Genomic DNA, 15,442 nt, shown 5'->3' with positions numbered 1-15,442 from the left:
CTCCAAAATATCTTTTAGTGAGTGGGTTTGAGCTTTCAATAATCAGAACAAAAATAACTAGCACAAAAAGAGAGCTTATGATGTCTGAGTAGAAAGGTAGAAAGCTGCACATTCAAAGTGAATAGAAAATTATAGACCAATTACATTCCACTTGAGATGTAGCCACTTACAGTACAATTCTAAGAAAAAGAATGTAGACAAAAGAGAAACAAGATTAGGATCAGGACAAATTCCCTACTAATCAATACAATGTCCCTTTTATCTTTGAAAGAACTATATTAACCCAAATTAATATGCAAGAGTTAGCAAATAATTCATTCCAGTTGAGAAGTCACTTTTTCTCTATGAATCCAATCCATTTGCTCATCCCCAAATACCCAAGTTGTGCAAACATATTCTGCCTCCTTGTGTTTAAGAAAGAGCATATTATTGGTTTGCAGAAGTGTGTTTCACACTTAGGCTGAAACATTTAGTAGTCAGTGTGCTACTATCCAGATTTCTTTTGCTTTATTGCAGCAAGCCTGGGGAAATACATTAAGATGTCAATGCTAAGAGGATGCAACCTGTATAATTGAGCAACTACATGGATTTAATACACAGATCCTATATGTACACCCAACCCACCATGAACTTTGCCTGAACAAAAATAAATTTGTACGTGTTAAGTTACAGAGACTTCAGGATTCATTTCAACAGGAAATGCACCTTATCATGACTAATGCATTGATTATCTTTATAAAGATTTGTCTATTAAAAAGAAAATAAATTAAGATAATTTTATTATCTATATTCCAAGTAGTGTGGAATGAATAAATAACAATATTTACAAATGAAGTCAAAATAAACCTTTTTCTGTGTCTGTATAACATTCTATACTTACTGAGTTACTGAAATCATACATTTTAGCACTATCTTTGTCCCTTTACCTAATTGTTTGGCAATGCTGAAGAAAATTACACAATCATACCCTAGAGTGTACCTACAACAATTATAACCTCAAATGTGACCTAGTTTCCAGTGTTCCTTGAGCAAATTTTCTGTCTATTCCAGCTAATCACTCTTCTACACATTCTTCTCAGCACATCTTCTGACTTGTACCAATTTTTTATAATCCTTGTCCCAGAAATTTTCCTTTCAACTCAGAATAAAACCTTACCTTGTACTTGTCAGAAAAATAGGAATAATTTTGACATCAGGCATAATCATCAGTAATTGTTTCTATAAAACATTTGCCTTTATGCTTTCCTGTACAAACAATGAAAATATGTGGAGACTCCCATTTATTTATTTATGTTTTTGCATGGGCAGGCACTGGGAATTGAACCCAGGTCTTCACCATGGCAGATGAGAACTCTGCCTACTGAGCCACTGTGGCCTGCTCCCATTTAATTTTAATATGTCTACTTATGTTCTGCATATAACTGCTTCTTGTCTCCTCAGAAATATTAGTTCTAGTTCCCAAGGTAAAGCATCCCCAAACTGTTTATACATCCTGGCTGACCTACTGAAGCTTTTGGCCATGGAAGACAAAAATCATATGGGAGGGAATAATAAAATCAGTTCCACTCTTGTCTGTATGGAATCAGTGACCAAGCTAGTTGAGAATTCCAGGACATTCCCTGTAGGTATCAGTCTTCTCCTGTCTTTGATGGCATCCTCTTACTGGGGTAGAATTCATATCAAGCAGACAGATTGATGGAAGCCATGGCCTACATAAGTGGATAGGTGTTTCACTGCATCCCCAAGGACTCTCACTTTTGCCAGAAAGAAAGCCCTCAACGGTGAATCTTTCTGTGGGTAGAGAGGATGCCATCCCTCCACTCATCATCTCCTTAAGTATGGAAAAGACCAGAACTCAAAGTTCCAAATGAATTGCACCATTCCAGGTGATCCCGGTAGTAGTTGCAACTAACTACACAGCAGAGGCTTAGAGAGAGGAAATGGAAGTGGCACCCTCCTCTATACAGTTTCTTTTTCTCCTTCTCTAGCTTTCTGTTACAAAGAGTTGAGGTTGAGTGGGATTTTCTCGAGGGCTTCCACATGTAGGCATGGTACTTATTTCTGTCTGCAAGATTCTCCTTCGTTAGGATGTAGGATGAGCCTGCACTATTTTGCCAAATACATTATGATATACTGACTCCCAGACACCCACAAAAAAAAATTGTATCCTCCATTTTATATCGCATATTCAGAGGATGAGAAATACTGAAATTCCTGTCTCCTAAATCCTCCCATTTAATCATAAATTTGACACAGTCTGCCAGGTTATATAGGAGGAGTTTATTTTACTTTTAACTGTAAAAATATATATTAAGTGACATGAGAAAAGTCCTATGTATTTATGTTTGTAGTTAGTATTTTGGGTAGTCTCTATTCCTTTGTGTACATCCATATTTCCATCTAGTATTATTTTCCCTCTACTTGAAAGACTTCCTTTATTATACCTTGTAATTCAAGCCTTCTGCTGATAGATCCTCTTAACTTTTATTTCCCTGAAATCATTTTTACTCCATGTATTTTTTAACAATAATCATCCTGCAAAATTTCTGGCAAAAGCAACCTAAATATTTCTCCATCAGAAAATGGGCAAGCAAACTATCATGTGATCACAAATTGGAGTACTACTTAACAGTAAAAACTAATGAACTACTGATATACACAACAAGAACACATTTCAAATGCATTACATAAAGGGAAAGGATCCAAGCTTAAAAGACTAATACATTAAATTTACATGACATTTTGAAAAAGGTAAAAATATAGGAACCAATCAAGATTAGCAAGGGCCTGGAAGTAGGTGGAGGGGTTGACTACAAAGGGGCACAAGCAGTTTTCAGATGAAGAATCAATCTGTATTAGAACGTGGTAATTCTAATCACGGGGATTTACAAGTTGTATATTTGAAAAGTTCATTGAACTGTACAATTAAAAAGATGATTTTTTTTCGCAGGATAAGTATATTTAAATTTTTAAAAATATGTAGATTCACTGTCTTCAGACAAAATATCTTTGGAAAAAAATACCTTTGGAAAATATAATAGAAGGCCAGTTCCAGTGTAAAATAGCAAGAGCAACAAGAATATACAAAACACTAAATGTATAAGGAAAAGTGCTAAATCTATATGTTTTAGTTTGCTAGCTTCAAGAATGCAATATACCAAAATAGAACAGATTTAAGAGGGGATATATTAAGTTGCAAGTTTACAGTTCTAAAGCCATGAAAATGTCCAAATAAGGCACCACAAGATGTTGCCTTCACTCAAGAAAGGGTGATGCTGTCTGGAACATCTCTGTCAGCTGGGAAGTCATGTGGCTGGTTTCTGCTGGGGTTGTTGGTTTTGAACGCCTCTCAGCTGGGAAGGCACATGATGACCTCTGCTAGATTTCTCCTGTCATCTCATAAGGCTTCCATGGGGATGACTTCCTTCTGTATCTCCAAAGATCCCTGGCTACATGGGCTATCAAAGCCCTAAAGTGTTTTCCAATAATGGCCCTCACTTAAAGGACTCCAGTAAGCAACCTCACTTTGAATGGACGAAGGTACATTTCCATGATAACAAACTAGTCAAAAGGTCCCACCCACAATTGGATGGATCACATCTCCATGGAAACAATAAAATGATCCCACCCAGCAATATTGAAAGAGGATTAAAGAAATGGCTGCTCCCACAAGATTGCATCAGAATTAAAACATAGTTTTTCTGGGGTACAATAACAGCTTCAAACTGACACATTATATGAAGAAAATGTAAAGTACTTCTAAAAGTATAAAAGAGTACTTCACTAATTGAAATAAGGAAAAGAAATTCTCAATTCTGTAAATATATAAACTCTTCCTAAATCTGTTTTATGGAAAACACTAACTATACTTTGTTTTGTTCTTAGAAAAGCTAATTTTGAATTTAATGTGAATAATAAGTATGCAAGAGTTGGAATATCTGTAGGAAAGGATCATAATGAAAGAATATTAGACTTAGTTATTAAACAGTATTATAGAGTAAGTGCAATTATATAATGTTTTAAATGGCACGTGAATAAAGAGACCTTTGAAGCAGAATAGAACACTGAAATTGACCCAAACACATGTGAGAATTTAGAATACAATGAAGTTGTGATTTAAGAAATGGTGAAAGATAAAGTAATAACCAACCATCTAGATAAATAATTAAGATTCATTCTCTGTTTAATTTTCTATCTCAAAATAAATTTCCAGCTGGATCAAAAATTTTAAATATGAAATATAGAACCAAAAATTGTTTTAAAAATTAAATGCAAAATGTGTGGAACAATATTTAGGTAAGTGTAAAGCCAAGAAAATATTTCTAAGCAAGCTATAAAAGTAGAGAGTAATTTGGCTAGGGAAATGTTTTAAAAATTCAACTATGGAAAAATATGTACAGAACAAAAATGTCAAAAAAATTACAGGATGGGAAAATAGCAATCATATAAATAATCATGAAAGGGAGAATATCTTAGTATATCATTCTGTTAGTTTCAAAGCTTTATGTATACCAGAAAAGATCATGCTCTTTTAATCCATACCTGTGTGCTTATTGTAGTATGAGTTTTGATCAGCTTATTTAAATTGAGATGTGATTCATCTCATTCAAGGTGGAGTCTTTATAATAGGGAAAAGGACACACAGAAAAACACACAGAAGCTGAGAGATGATATTAAGAGAAGCTCACAGAAAAAGCCCCAGAGAAGATTCACTAGTAACCAGTCTTCAGAGAAGGTCTCATCCTGTGGATGTCTTAATTGGGAAGTTTTCATGGCCTTAGAACTGTAATTTTTAAATTAAGTAAGTGCCATTGTTACAAGCCAGTCCAGATAGAATTCCAGGAAGATCATGGAGTAGGATAGGTCAGAGTTTGCCCCTGTTCTAAGGAGCAGCTAGAGAAGGGATGGGAAGGCAATTGAGAAGGCAATTCCAAGGTGTAAGTGACCCAGGATGATCTTCTCCACCACATAAGAGGCCCTGGTTGCAAAAGCTGAAGAATTGAGAAGCAGAGAAACAGAGACCCTCTGGCGGTGTAAACAGCATAGGGTGCCCCTTTCCAAATGGTAGCCTGGCATCCTCAGGAGTGCACAGATGGGGAGTAGGAAGTAAATCAAGCTGTGTTGCTTGAATGTGCTACCCTCGCCAACAGAGCCACGTGACATGTGACTCACCCCCCCATATCTGAATGCAATCACCTGCCACCCTGCATTCAAAGCACATCCACCCCATTGCCCCATCACTTGTGTACCCACCCCAACCACCTACCCTAAGCACACGCATGCCTGCCCCAGCCCAACCCACTTCTCCTGAACAACCACAGTCTCACCCAACGCTCCAGAGACCCACCTCCCCCTTCCTGACTGCTGCATCACCACCTATAGGCTGCAGCACTTACCTTCACACCCAAGCTACACCCACCTCCAGGCCGTATAGTCACACAACCACACTTCTGAGCTCTGTACATGCATATATCAGTTTGTAGATACCCAAATCTGCACATGTGCATGACCTCCCAGTCATGGCCCCAATCTCTGGGCAAGTGCTGACATGCACATCCAGGCCATACCTGCCTCCAGCCCACACAGACACAACTCCTGCTGGCTGCCTGTGACCGCTACACCTGGCAGGTGCTCATGGGTGAATTTATGCTACACAGCCTCCATCCTGCATACATGTGCACACCATGTTCCCACCTCTACCACACCTGCACACCCATGTCAGTGCACCACCCACCTAATGCCAACCTCCCTCTGACCCATGGTCCCCAATCATGATGACTTGTGCCTGACTCTACACACTCACACATCTGCATCCACGGCACTCTGGACCTCTCCCCTTGCACAAGGAAACTCCTGCACCCTGTCCTCCCATGCCCTGACCTCTATAATACCTACCCTACACCTTAATACTCATGACCCCCATACTTCCCATGCCCACCCACATTCTACCTGCACAGAAGCACCTGTGCACCCACACAGCTTCCTCATCTGCTTCCCACCATGTTCTACCCCTTGTGTCCCCCCCAAAGCACCCTGATCCTGTTCTCCAGGTTCTGCCTGAGCTGCACCCCATACCTTCAGGCCCCACATCACACCTCTGCAACTCTGAGACAAGCATACCATGCTCAGAGGCACCAGCATAGTGTCCTCAACCTGTGCCTATATCTGAGATGCAACACACCACCATACTGTTGTTCCCATCACCATGCCTTGCATCCTGCTCTGCATCCTCCCATAAAAACAAAGCTTTAGACTACTGAAGTAACATTTCAAAGTAAACCTAAACGAAGTCCACATCAGAAGCTGACATGGAGGAAACCAAAGTGGAGCCCTCCTCCCTACAGATTTTATCTTCCTCCTCTAGGTGTTCTTTAGCAAGGGGATCTAACTGAATATGATTTTCTCACTGGCTTCTGTATATAAATATAAACACCATATGATGGTTCCTATCTGTAGGGTAGAAGAAAAGGCTCTAAACCTTCAAATCTATTATGATGTACTGACTTACAGGCACTTTTGCAAATACAAGTTTTATGTGCATGCCTTTTAAATCACACAGCTGAGCATGAGAACTCCTGTAAATCCAGTCTCTTAAGTCCTTTCAATCAATCAATAAGTTATACAAAAATGATCACATCCACTCAAGATATTCAGGTGGTGCTTATTTTTGAGTTAATGGCTTGTAATATTTTTAAAACATTTAAATAATGTGAGAAAAATCATGTATTTTTTTCATGTAGCTACCATTTTTGGTTATCTTCATTCTTTTGTATAGAGTATTTGAGAGGTGGAGCAGTGAGTCGCAAAAATAATGGTAATTAATGTAAATTGTAAGATCACTTACATTGTTTTCCACATTTTACAAATGGGTTTCAGTAATAGGTAAAAAACCCAGAGGGCTACGCATTAAAGTTTGCTCTGATTCCACAGGCAGATTATGAAATATAAATACACACAAACCACAAGAATATCTTGTGGTTCTACCTCCTTGCCACTTAGTATTTTGGTTTGTTTTCTTTTGTTTCTTCTAGGAGATACTAGTGACAGATTATAGTGGTTTTATTTTGAATGTCTCTCTGGATTAATGAGGCTGATTTTTTCCATCTTTTTGACCATTTAAATGTCTTTATTTGTGAAGTTTCCATTGAAAGCTTTTGCACATTTTAACCTTTTTACTGAGTTTCTGTTAACCTTTTTATTGAGTTTTGAATGTTCTCAAAACTTGACATTCATTTTTAAAATAAGGTCTTCCTTTGAGCAGGTTTGAAAATTTTGTCAAAGTTCAAATTTCACCTTTTTCTTAAGGTTCATTCTCATTTTGTCATATCTAAGAAACATTGGTCTATTCCAAAGACATAAAAATATCTTCCAAATTTTTATAGATTTACCTTTAACACAGTGGTCTCTCATTGACCCACTTAGAATTTTTATGTATGGTCTGAAATAATGTTTAAGTTTTATTTTATCCATATGTATACCTAGTTGATTTGCAGAAGTTATTGCAAAGTCTTTTCTGGCTCCATTGAATTATTTCTGTAAACAATTAAAATATTTGAGTCTACTTGTGGAATTTTTATTCTGCACCACAAATCCTTATCCCAGTGTTGCATAGTTTTTGGAATTGGAGCTTTGTAGAAAGTCTTGAAATTAGATATAGCAAATCTTCCAACTATGTTGCCTTTTAGAAAGTGATGTGCTATTCTAAGGTCATTTTAATTTCTGAATAGATTTTACAGTGAGCTTGCAAACTTCTCCAAAATCTCTACTGATTTTAAATGGAATTGAATTGAATCTATAAAAATGATATTGCACCCAACTTCTAGGTCAAGATGGCAGCTTAACAATGTGTGCATTTTAGTTTATCTTCCAGAACAACTACTATATAACCAGAAGCAGTACAGAACAGCTCCTGGAGCCACGTCAGTGACCAGACACACAGCATACTCCAGTCTGGACCAGCTGGACCGGCTGCGAGCCCCCCCCCCCAGAACCATGAGTTCCCAAAGCTGTGATGGCCAGCACCCCTTCCCCACAGGCTGCCTCCCAGAGGGGAAAGGAAAGGAAATTTGCCAGCAGTGGGGACTGAGCACAATTAACACCAACTGTGGAATTAATTAACAAATTCTGACTACTAAAAATAGGCCCCCAGCTTAGGTGAACCTGGTCAAAGTAGAGGTTGTTCATTTTTGCCCCAGTGCCGAGGGGGCAGGGCTGACAGAAAAGGGGGAAAAAAGAAGGAAACAGAGGTTTTTGTGGTTGTGTTTCTACAAAGGCTTGACTGCCTTTGGATATAGCAACAGGACTTCTCAGGCTGCAACTGCCCCAGGTATAGGCAGAAGTGAGCTCTTTTGGGGGCTTGTCTGGAGCCTGTGCCTTCCCCAGGGTGGGGGGGTGAAGCCCAACTCAGGTGGAATCCCTCTCTCAAGGAATTCAGACACCAGGGCTTGGTAATTTGAAGCCGTTAAAACCAGCCTGCAACCTCTCCTCTGTCTCTACCATGCCCCCAGCAGGGAGAGTCCACCAAAGTTAAAAGTACCACATCATCTTACACTGCTGGGACCTGCAGACAGACAAGCACCACATACTGGACAGGATAAGAAAAACAGAGCCCAGAGACTTCACAGGAAAGTCTTTCAAACTGCTGGGTCTCACTCTCAGGGAAAACTGATGCAGGTGACTCTTTCCTCCTGATAGGAGGCCATTTTGGTCTAGGAAAATCCAACTGGGGTCTATAATATCTAAGTAGAACCTCCTAAGGGTGGGGGGAAAGGTACCATACAAGCAGGGCAAGAAACAAGAAAACAAGAACTGAAAAATTCTCCTCTGTTAAACAAAACTTAAGCTAGAGGTCCAGATAAAGTTGAACTGAATGTCAAAGAACACATAGACAACAAATTCATCCAGCAAGAAAACCCTAGGTAAAAGAAGTGAAAGTAATCTCCAGAATAAACTAATTAAGTAATTAAATGCCTAGACACCAGCAAAAAATAACAAATCACACTAGGAAAATTGAAGATATGGCCCAGTCAAAGGAACAAACCAACAATTCAAATGATATACAGGAGCTGAAACAATTAATTCAGAATATATGAACAGACATGGAAAACCTCATCAAAAACCTCATCAATGAATTGAGGGAGGATATAAAGAAGGCAAGGAATAAACAAAAAGAAGAAATGGAAAGTCTGAAAAAACAGATCACAGAACTTATGGAAATGAAAGGCAAGGTAGAAGAGATGAAAAAAACAATGGAAACCTACAATGGTAGATTTTGAGAGATAGAACATAGGATTAGTGAACTGGAGGATGGAACATCTGAAATCTGGAAAGAAAAAGAAAATATAGGGAAAAATGGAAAAATATGAGCAGGGACTCAGGGAATTGAAGGACAATATGAAGCGCATGTATATACATGTTGTAGGTGTCCCAGAAGGAGAAGGGAAAAGGAGGAGAAAAAAACTAATGGAGGAAATTATCACTGGAAATTTCCCAACTCTTATGAAAGGCTTAAAATTACAGATCCAAGAAGTGCAGCATACCCCAAAGAAAATAGATCCAAATAGATGTACTCCAAGACATTTACTAATCAGAATGTAAGCGGTCAAAGAGAAAGAATCTTGAAAGCAGCAAGAGAAAAGCAATCCATCACATACAAGGGAAGCCCAATAAGACAATGCTCAGATGTCTCAGCAGAAACCATGGAGGCAAGAAGACAGTGGGATGATATATTTAAATTATTAAAAGAGAAAAACTGCCAACCAAGAATTCTATATACAGCAAAATTGTCCTTCAAAAATGAGGGAGAGAAAGTTCCAAGATGGCGGCTTAGTAAGGTACGTGCGTCTTTGTTTCTCCTACTCCAAAGCAACTAATAAGTGAACTGAAACAGTGCAGGACAACTCCCGGGGCTACGGCAGGGAATGGACACACAGCGTACCCCAGTCTGGACTGCCTAGTCTGACTGCGATACTCGGCTGTGGTGAGATCCCCAAGCGGCGCGTGATCTCCCGAGCAGCGGCAGCTGCGGCGGTCGGAGCTACTCCCTCCCTCATTCCTGGGCCGGCTGAGAGTTTCGGAGAGGCAAGTTTCCCAAGCCAAGGTGGCCGGGGCCCCTCTTTTGCGGGTGGCTTCGAGTCTCGGCTTCGAGTCCGCGGCTACGAGTCTCGGATCAGAAGGCTATCCAAAGTCTGGACTGGCTAGTCTGACTGCGAGACTCGGCTGCGGTGAGATCCTCGAGCGGCGCGTGATTTCCCAGGCAGCAACAGCTGCGGCGCTCGGAGCTACTCCCTCCCTCCTTCCCGGGCCAGCTAAGAGTTTCAGAGAGGCAAGTTTCCCAAGCCGAGATGACCGGCGCCCCTCTTTTGCAGGCGGCTTCGAGTCTTGGCTTCGAGTCCGCAGCTACGAGTCTTGGATCAGAGGGCTATCCAAAGTCTGGACTGGCTAGTCTGACTGCGAGACTCGGCTGCGGTGAGATCCCTGAGCGGCGCACGATTTCCCGAGCAGCGGCAGCTGCAGCGGTCGGAGCTACGCCCTCCCTCTTTTCCGGGCCGGCTGAGAGTCTCGGAGAGGCAAGTTTCCCAAGCTGAGGTGGCCGGCGCCCCTCTTTTGCGGGCGGCTTCGAGTCTCGGCTTCGAGTCCGTGGCTACGAGTCTCGGATCAGAGGGCTATCCAAACCGTGGTGGCCCCCCCTCCGGCGGGCGGCTTCCTGGTCCGGTGGGGAATTCCCCAGGCCCCAGCCGGTGACAGACGCCCCTCCCCCACAGGCGAATTCCTGGTCTGGTGGTGAATTCCCCAGGCCCGCTGAGGCCAGCGACCAGCCACAAGGTCCCCTCAAGCCACGGCGGCTGACGCCCCCACCACGCGTGGCCCCTGAACCAACGGAGAGAATTGGATCGGAAATCCCCAGGCCGTGGAGATCGGTGACCGGGGGGGATCCATTCCAAACACTTCAGACAAACGTGTGCCACGTGCGCCACCTACTGGGCAAGATAAGAAAAACAGAACCCAGAGATTTCACAGAAAAACCTTACAACCTTGTTGGGTCCGACACCCAGAGAAATCTGACTAAATGCCCAGACGCCAGCAACAGAAGATAACTGTCCACGCTCAGAAGATTGAGAATATAGCCCAGTCAAAGGAACAAACCAATAGCTCAAATGAGATACAAGAGCTGAGACAACTAATGCTGAATATACGAACAGAAATGGAAAACCTCTTCAAAAATGAAATTGACAAATTGAGGGAGGACATGATGAGGACATGGGCTGAACAGAAAGAAGAAATAGAAAAACTGAAAAAACAAATCACAGAACTTAGGGAAGTGAAGGATAAAGAAGAAAAGTTGGAAAAAATAATGGATACCTACAACGATAGATTTAAAGAGACAGAAGATAGAATTAGAGATTTGGAGGATGGAACATCTGAATTCCAAAAAGAAACAGAAACTATCGGGAAAAGAATGGAAAAATTTGAACAGGTTATCAGGGAACTCAAGGACAATATGAACCGCACAAATATACATGTTATGGGTGTCCCAGAAGGAGAAGAGAAGGGAAAAGGAGGAGAAAAACTAATGGAAGAAATTATCAATGAAAACTTCCCAACTCTTATGAAAGACCTAAAATTACAGATCCAAGAAGTGCAGCGCACCCTAAAGAGATTAAACCCAAATAAGCATTCTCCAAGACACTTACTAGTTAGAATGTCAGAGGTCAAAGAGAAAGAGAGGATCTTGAAAGCAGCAAGAGAAAAACAATCCATCACATACAAGGGAAACCCAATAAGACTGTGTAGATTTCTCAGCACAAACCATGGAAGCTAGAAGACAGTGGGATGATATATTTAAATTACTAAAAGAGAAAAACTGCCAACCAAGACTCCTATATCCAGCAAAATTATCCTTCAAAAATGAGGGAGAAATTAAAACATTCTCAGACAAAAAGTCACTGAGAGAATTTGTGACCAAGAGACCAGCTCTGCAAGAAATACTAAAGGGAGCACTAGAGTTAGATACAAAATGACAGAAGAGAGAGGTATGGAGAAGAATGTAGAAAGAAGGAAAATCAGATATGATATATATAATACAAAAGGCAAAATGTTAGAGGAAAATATTATCCAAACAGTAATAACACTAAAAGTTAATGGACTGAATTCCCCAATCAAAAGACGTAGAGTGGCAGAATGGATTAAAAAACAGGATCCTTCTACATGCTGTCTACAGGAAACACATCTTAGACCCAAAGATAAACATAGGTTGAAAGTGAAAGGTTGGGAAAAAATATTTCATGCAAATAACAACCAGAAAAGAGCAGGAGTGGCTATACTAATATCCAACAAATTAGACTTCAAATGTAAAACAGTTAAAAGAGACAAAGAAGGACACTATCTACTAATAAAAGGAACAATTCAACAAGAAGACATAACAATCATAAATATTTATGCACCGAACCAGAATGCCCCAAAATACGTGAGGAATACACGGCAAACACTGAAAAAGGAAATAGACTCATATACCATAAGTTGGAGACTTCAATTCACCATTCTCATCAATGGACAGAACATCTAGACAGAGGATCAATAAAGAAATAGAGAATCTGAATATTACTATAAATGAGCTAGACTTAACAGACATTTATAGACATTACATCCCACAACAGCAGGATACACCTTTTTCTCAAGTGCTCATGGATCATTCTCAAAGATAGACCATATGCTGGGTCACAAAGCAAGTCTTAACAAATTTAAAAAGATTGAAATCATACACAACACTTTCTCGGATCATAAAGGAATGAAGTTGGAAATCAATAATAGGTGGAGTGCCAGAAAATTCACAAATACGTGGAGGCTCAACAACACACTCCTAAACAATGAGTGGGTCAAAGAAGAAATTGCTAGAGAAATTAGCAAATACCTCGAGGTGAATGAAAATGAAAACACAACATATCAAAACTTATGGGACGCAGCAAAGGCAGTGCTAAGAGGGAAATTTATTGCTCTAAATGCCTATATCAGAAAAGAAGAAAAGGCAAAAATTCAGGAATTAACTATCCATTTGGAAGAACTGGAGAAAGAACCGCAAGCTAATCCCAAAGCAAGCAAAAGGAAAGAAATAACAAAGATTAGAGCAGAAATAAATGAAATTGAAAACAATAGAGAAAATCAATAAGGCCAGAAGTTGGTTCTAAGAAAATCAATAAGATTGATGGCCCTTAGCAAGATTGACAAAAAGAAGAAGAGAGAGGATGCAAATAAATAAGATCAGAAATGGAAGAGGAGACATAACTACTGACCTCACAGAAATAAAGGAGGTAATAACAGCATACTATGAACAACTTTACGCTAATAAATACAACAATCTAGAGGAAATGTACGGGTTCCTGGAAATACATGAACAACCAACTTTGACTCAAGAAGACATAGATGACCTCAACAAACCAATCACAAGTAAAGAAATTAAAGCTTCCTAAAAAGAAAAGTCCAGGACCAGACGGCTTCACATGTGAATTCTATCAAACATTCCAGAAAGAATTAGTACCAACTCTCCTCAAACTCTTCAAAAAAATCGAAGCAGAGGGAAAACTACCTAATTCATTCTATGAAGCCAACATTACCCTCATACCAAAACCAGGCAAAGATATTACAAAAAAAGAAAACTACAGGCCAATCTCTCTAATGAATAAGATGCAAAAATCCTCAATAAAATTCTAGCAAATTGTATCCAACAACACATTAAAAGAATTATTCATCATGACCAAGTAGGATTCATCCCAGGTATGCAAGGATGGTTCAACATAAGAAAATCAATTAATGTAATACACCACATTAACAAATCAAAGCAGAAAAATCACATGATCATCTCAATTGATGCAGAGAAGGCATTTGACAAGATTCAACATCCTTTCCTGTTGAAAACAATTCAAAGGATAGGAATACAAGGGAACTTCCTTAAAATGATAGAGGGAATATATGAAAAACCCACAGCTAATATCATCCTCAATGGGGAAAAATTGAAAACTTTCCCCCTAAGATCAGGAACAAGACAAGGATGTCCACTATCACCACTATTATTCACATTGTGTTGGAGGTTCTAGCCAGAGCAATTAGACAAGAAAAAGAAATACAAGGCATCAAAATTGGAAAGGAAGAAGTAAAACTATCACTGTTTGCAGACGATATGATACTATACGTCGAAAACCCGGAAAAATCCACAACAAAACTACTAGAGCTAATAAATGAGTACAGCAGTGTAGCAGGTTACAAGATCAACATTCAAAAATCTGTAGCATTTCTGTACACTAGCGATGAACAAGTGGAGGGGGAAATCAAGAAACGAATCCCATTTACAATTGCAACTAAAAGAATAAAATACCTAGGAATAAATTTAACTAAAGAGACAAAAAACCTATATAAAGAAAACTACAAAAAACTGCTAAAAGAAATCACAGAAGACCTAAATAGATGGAAGGGTATACCGTGTTCATGGGTTGGAAGACTAAATATAGTTAAGATGTCAATCCTACCTAAATTGATTAACAGGTTCAATGCAATACCAATCAAAATCCCAAGAACTTATTTTTCAGAAATAGAAAAACCAATAAGCAAATTTATCTGGAAGGGCAGGGTGCCCCGAATTGCTAAAAACATCTTGAGGAAAAAAAACGAAGCTGGAGGTCTTGCACTGCCTGACTTTAAGGCATATTATGAAACCACAGTGGCCAAAACAGCATGGTATTGGCATAAAGATAGATATATCGACCAATGGAATTGAATAGAGTGCTCAGATATAGACCCTCTCATCTGTGGACATTTGATCTTTGATAAGGCAGTCAAGCCAACTCACCTGGGACAGAACAGTCTCTTCAATAAATGTTGCCTAGAGAACTGGATATCCATATGCAAAAGAATGAAAGAAGACCCATATCTCACACCCTACACAAAAGTTAACTCAAAATGGATCAAAGATCTAAACATTAGGTCTAAGACCATAAAACAGTTAGAGGAAAATGTAGGGAGATATCTTACGAATCTTACAATTGGAGGTGGTTTTATGGACCTTACACCTAAAGCAAGAGCAGTGAAGAAGGAAATAAATAAATGGGAACTCCTCAAAATTAAACACTTTTGTGCATCAAAGAACTTCATCAAGAAAGTAGAAAGACAGCCTACACAATGGGAATCAATATTTGGAAAAGGCATATCAGATAAAGGTCTAGTATCCAGAATTTATAATGAGATTGTTCAACTCAACAACAAAAAGACAGCCAACCCAATTACAAATTGGGAAAAAGACTTGAATAGACACCTCTCAGAGGAGGAAATACAAATGGCCAAAAGGCACATGAAGAGATGCTCAATGTCCCTGGCCATTAGAGAAATGCAAATCAAAACCACAATGAGATATCATCTCACACCCACCAGAATGGCCATTATCAACAAAACAGAA

The sequence above is a fragment of the Tamandua tetradactyla genome, chromosome 4 (genome assembly GCF_023851605.1).
Source record: "Tamandua tetradactyla isolate mTamTet1 chromosome 4, mTamTet1.pri, whole genome shotgun sequence".
NCBI classification, from domain to species: Eukaryota; Metazoa; Chordata; class Mammalia; order Pilosa; family Myrmecophagidae; genus Tamandua; species Tamandua tetradactyla.
Note: the sequence above shows the minus strand (reverse complement) of the source record.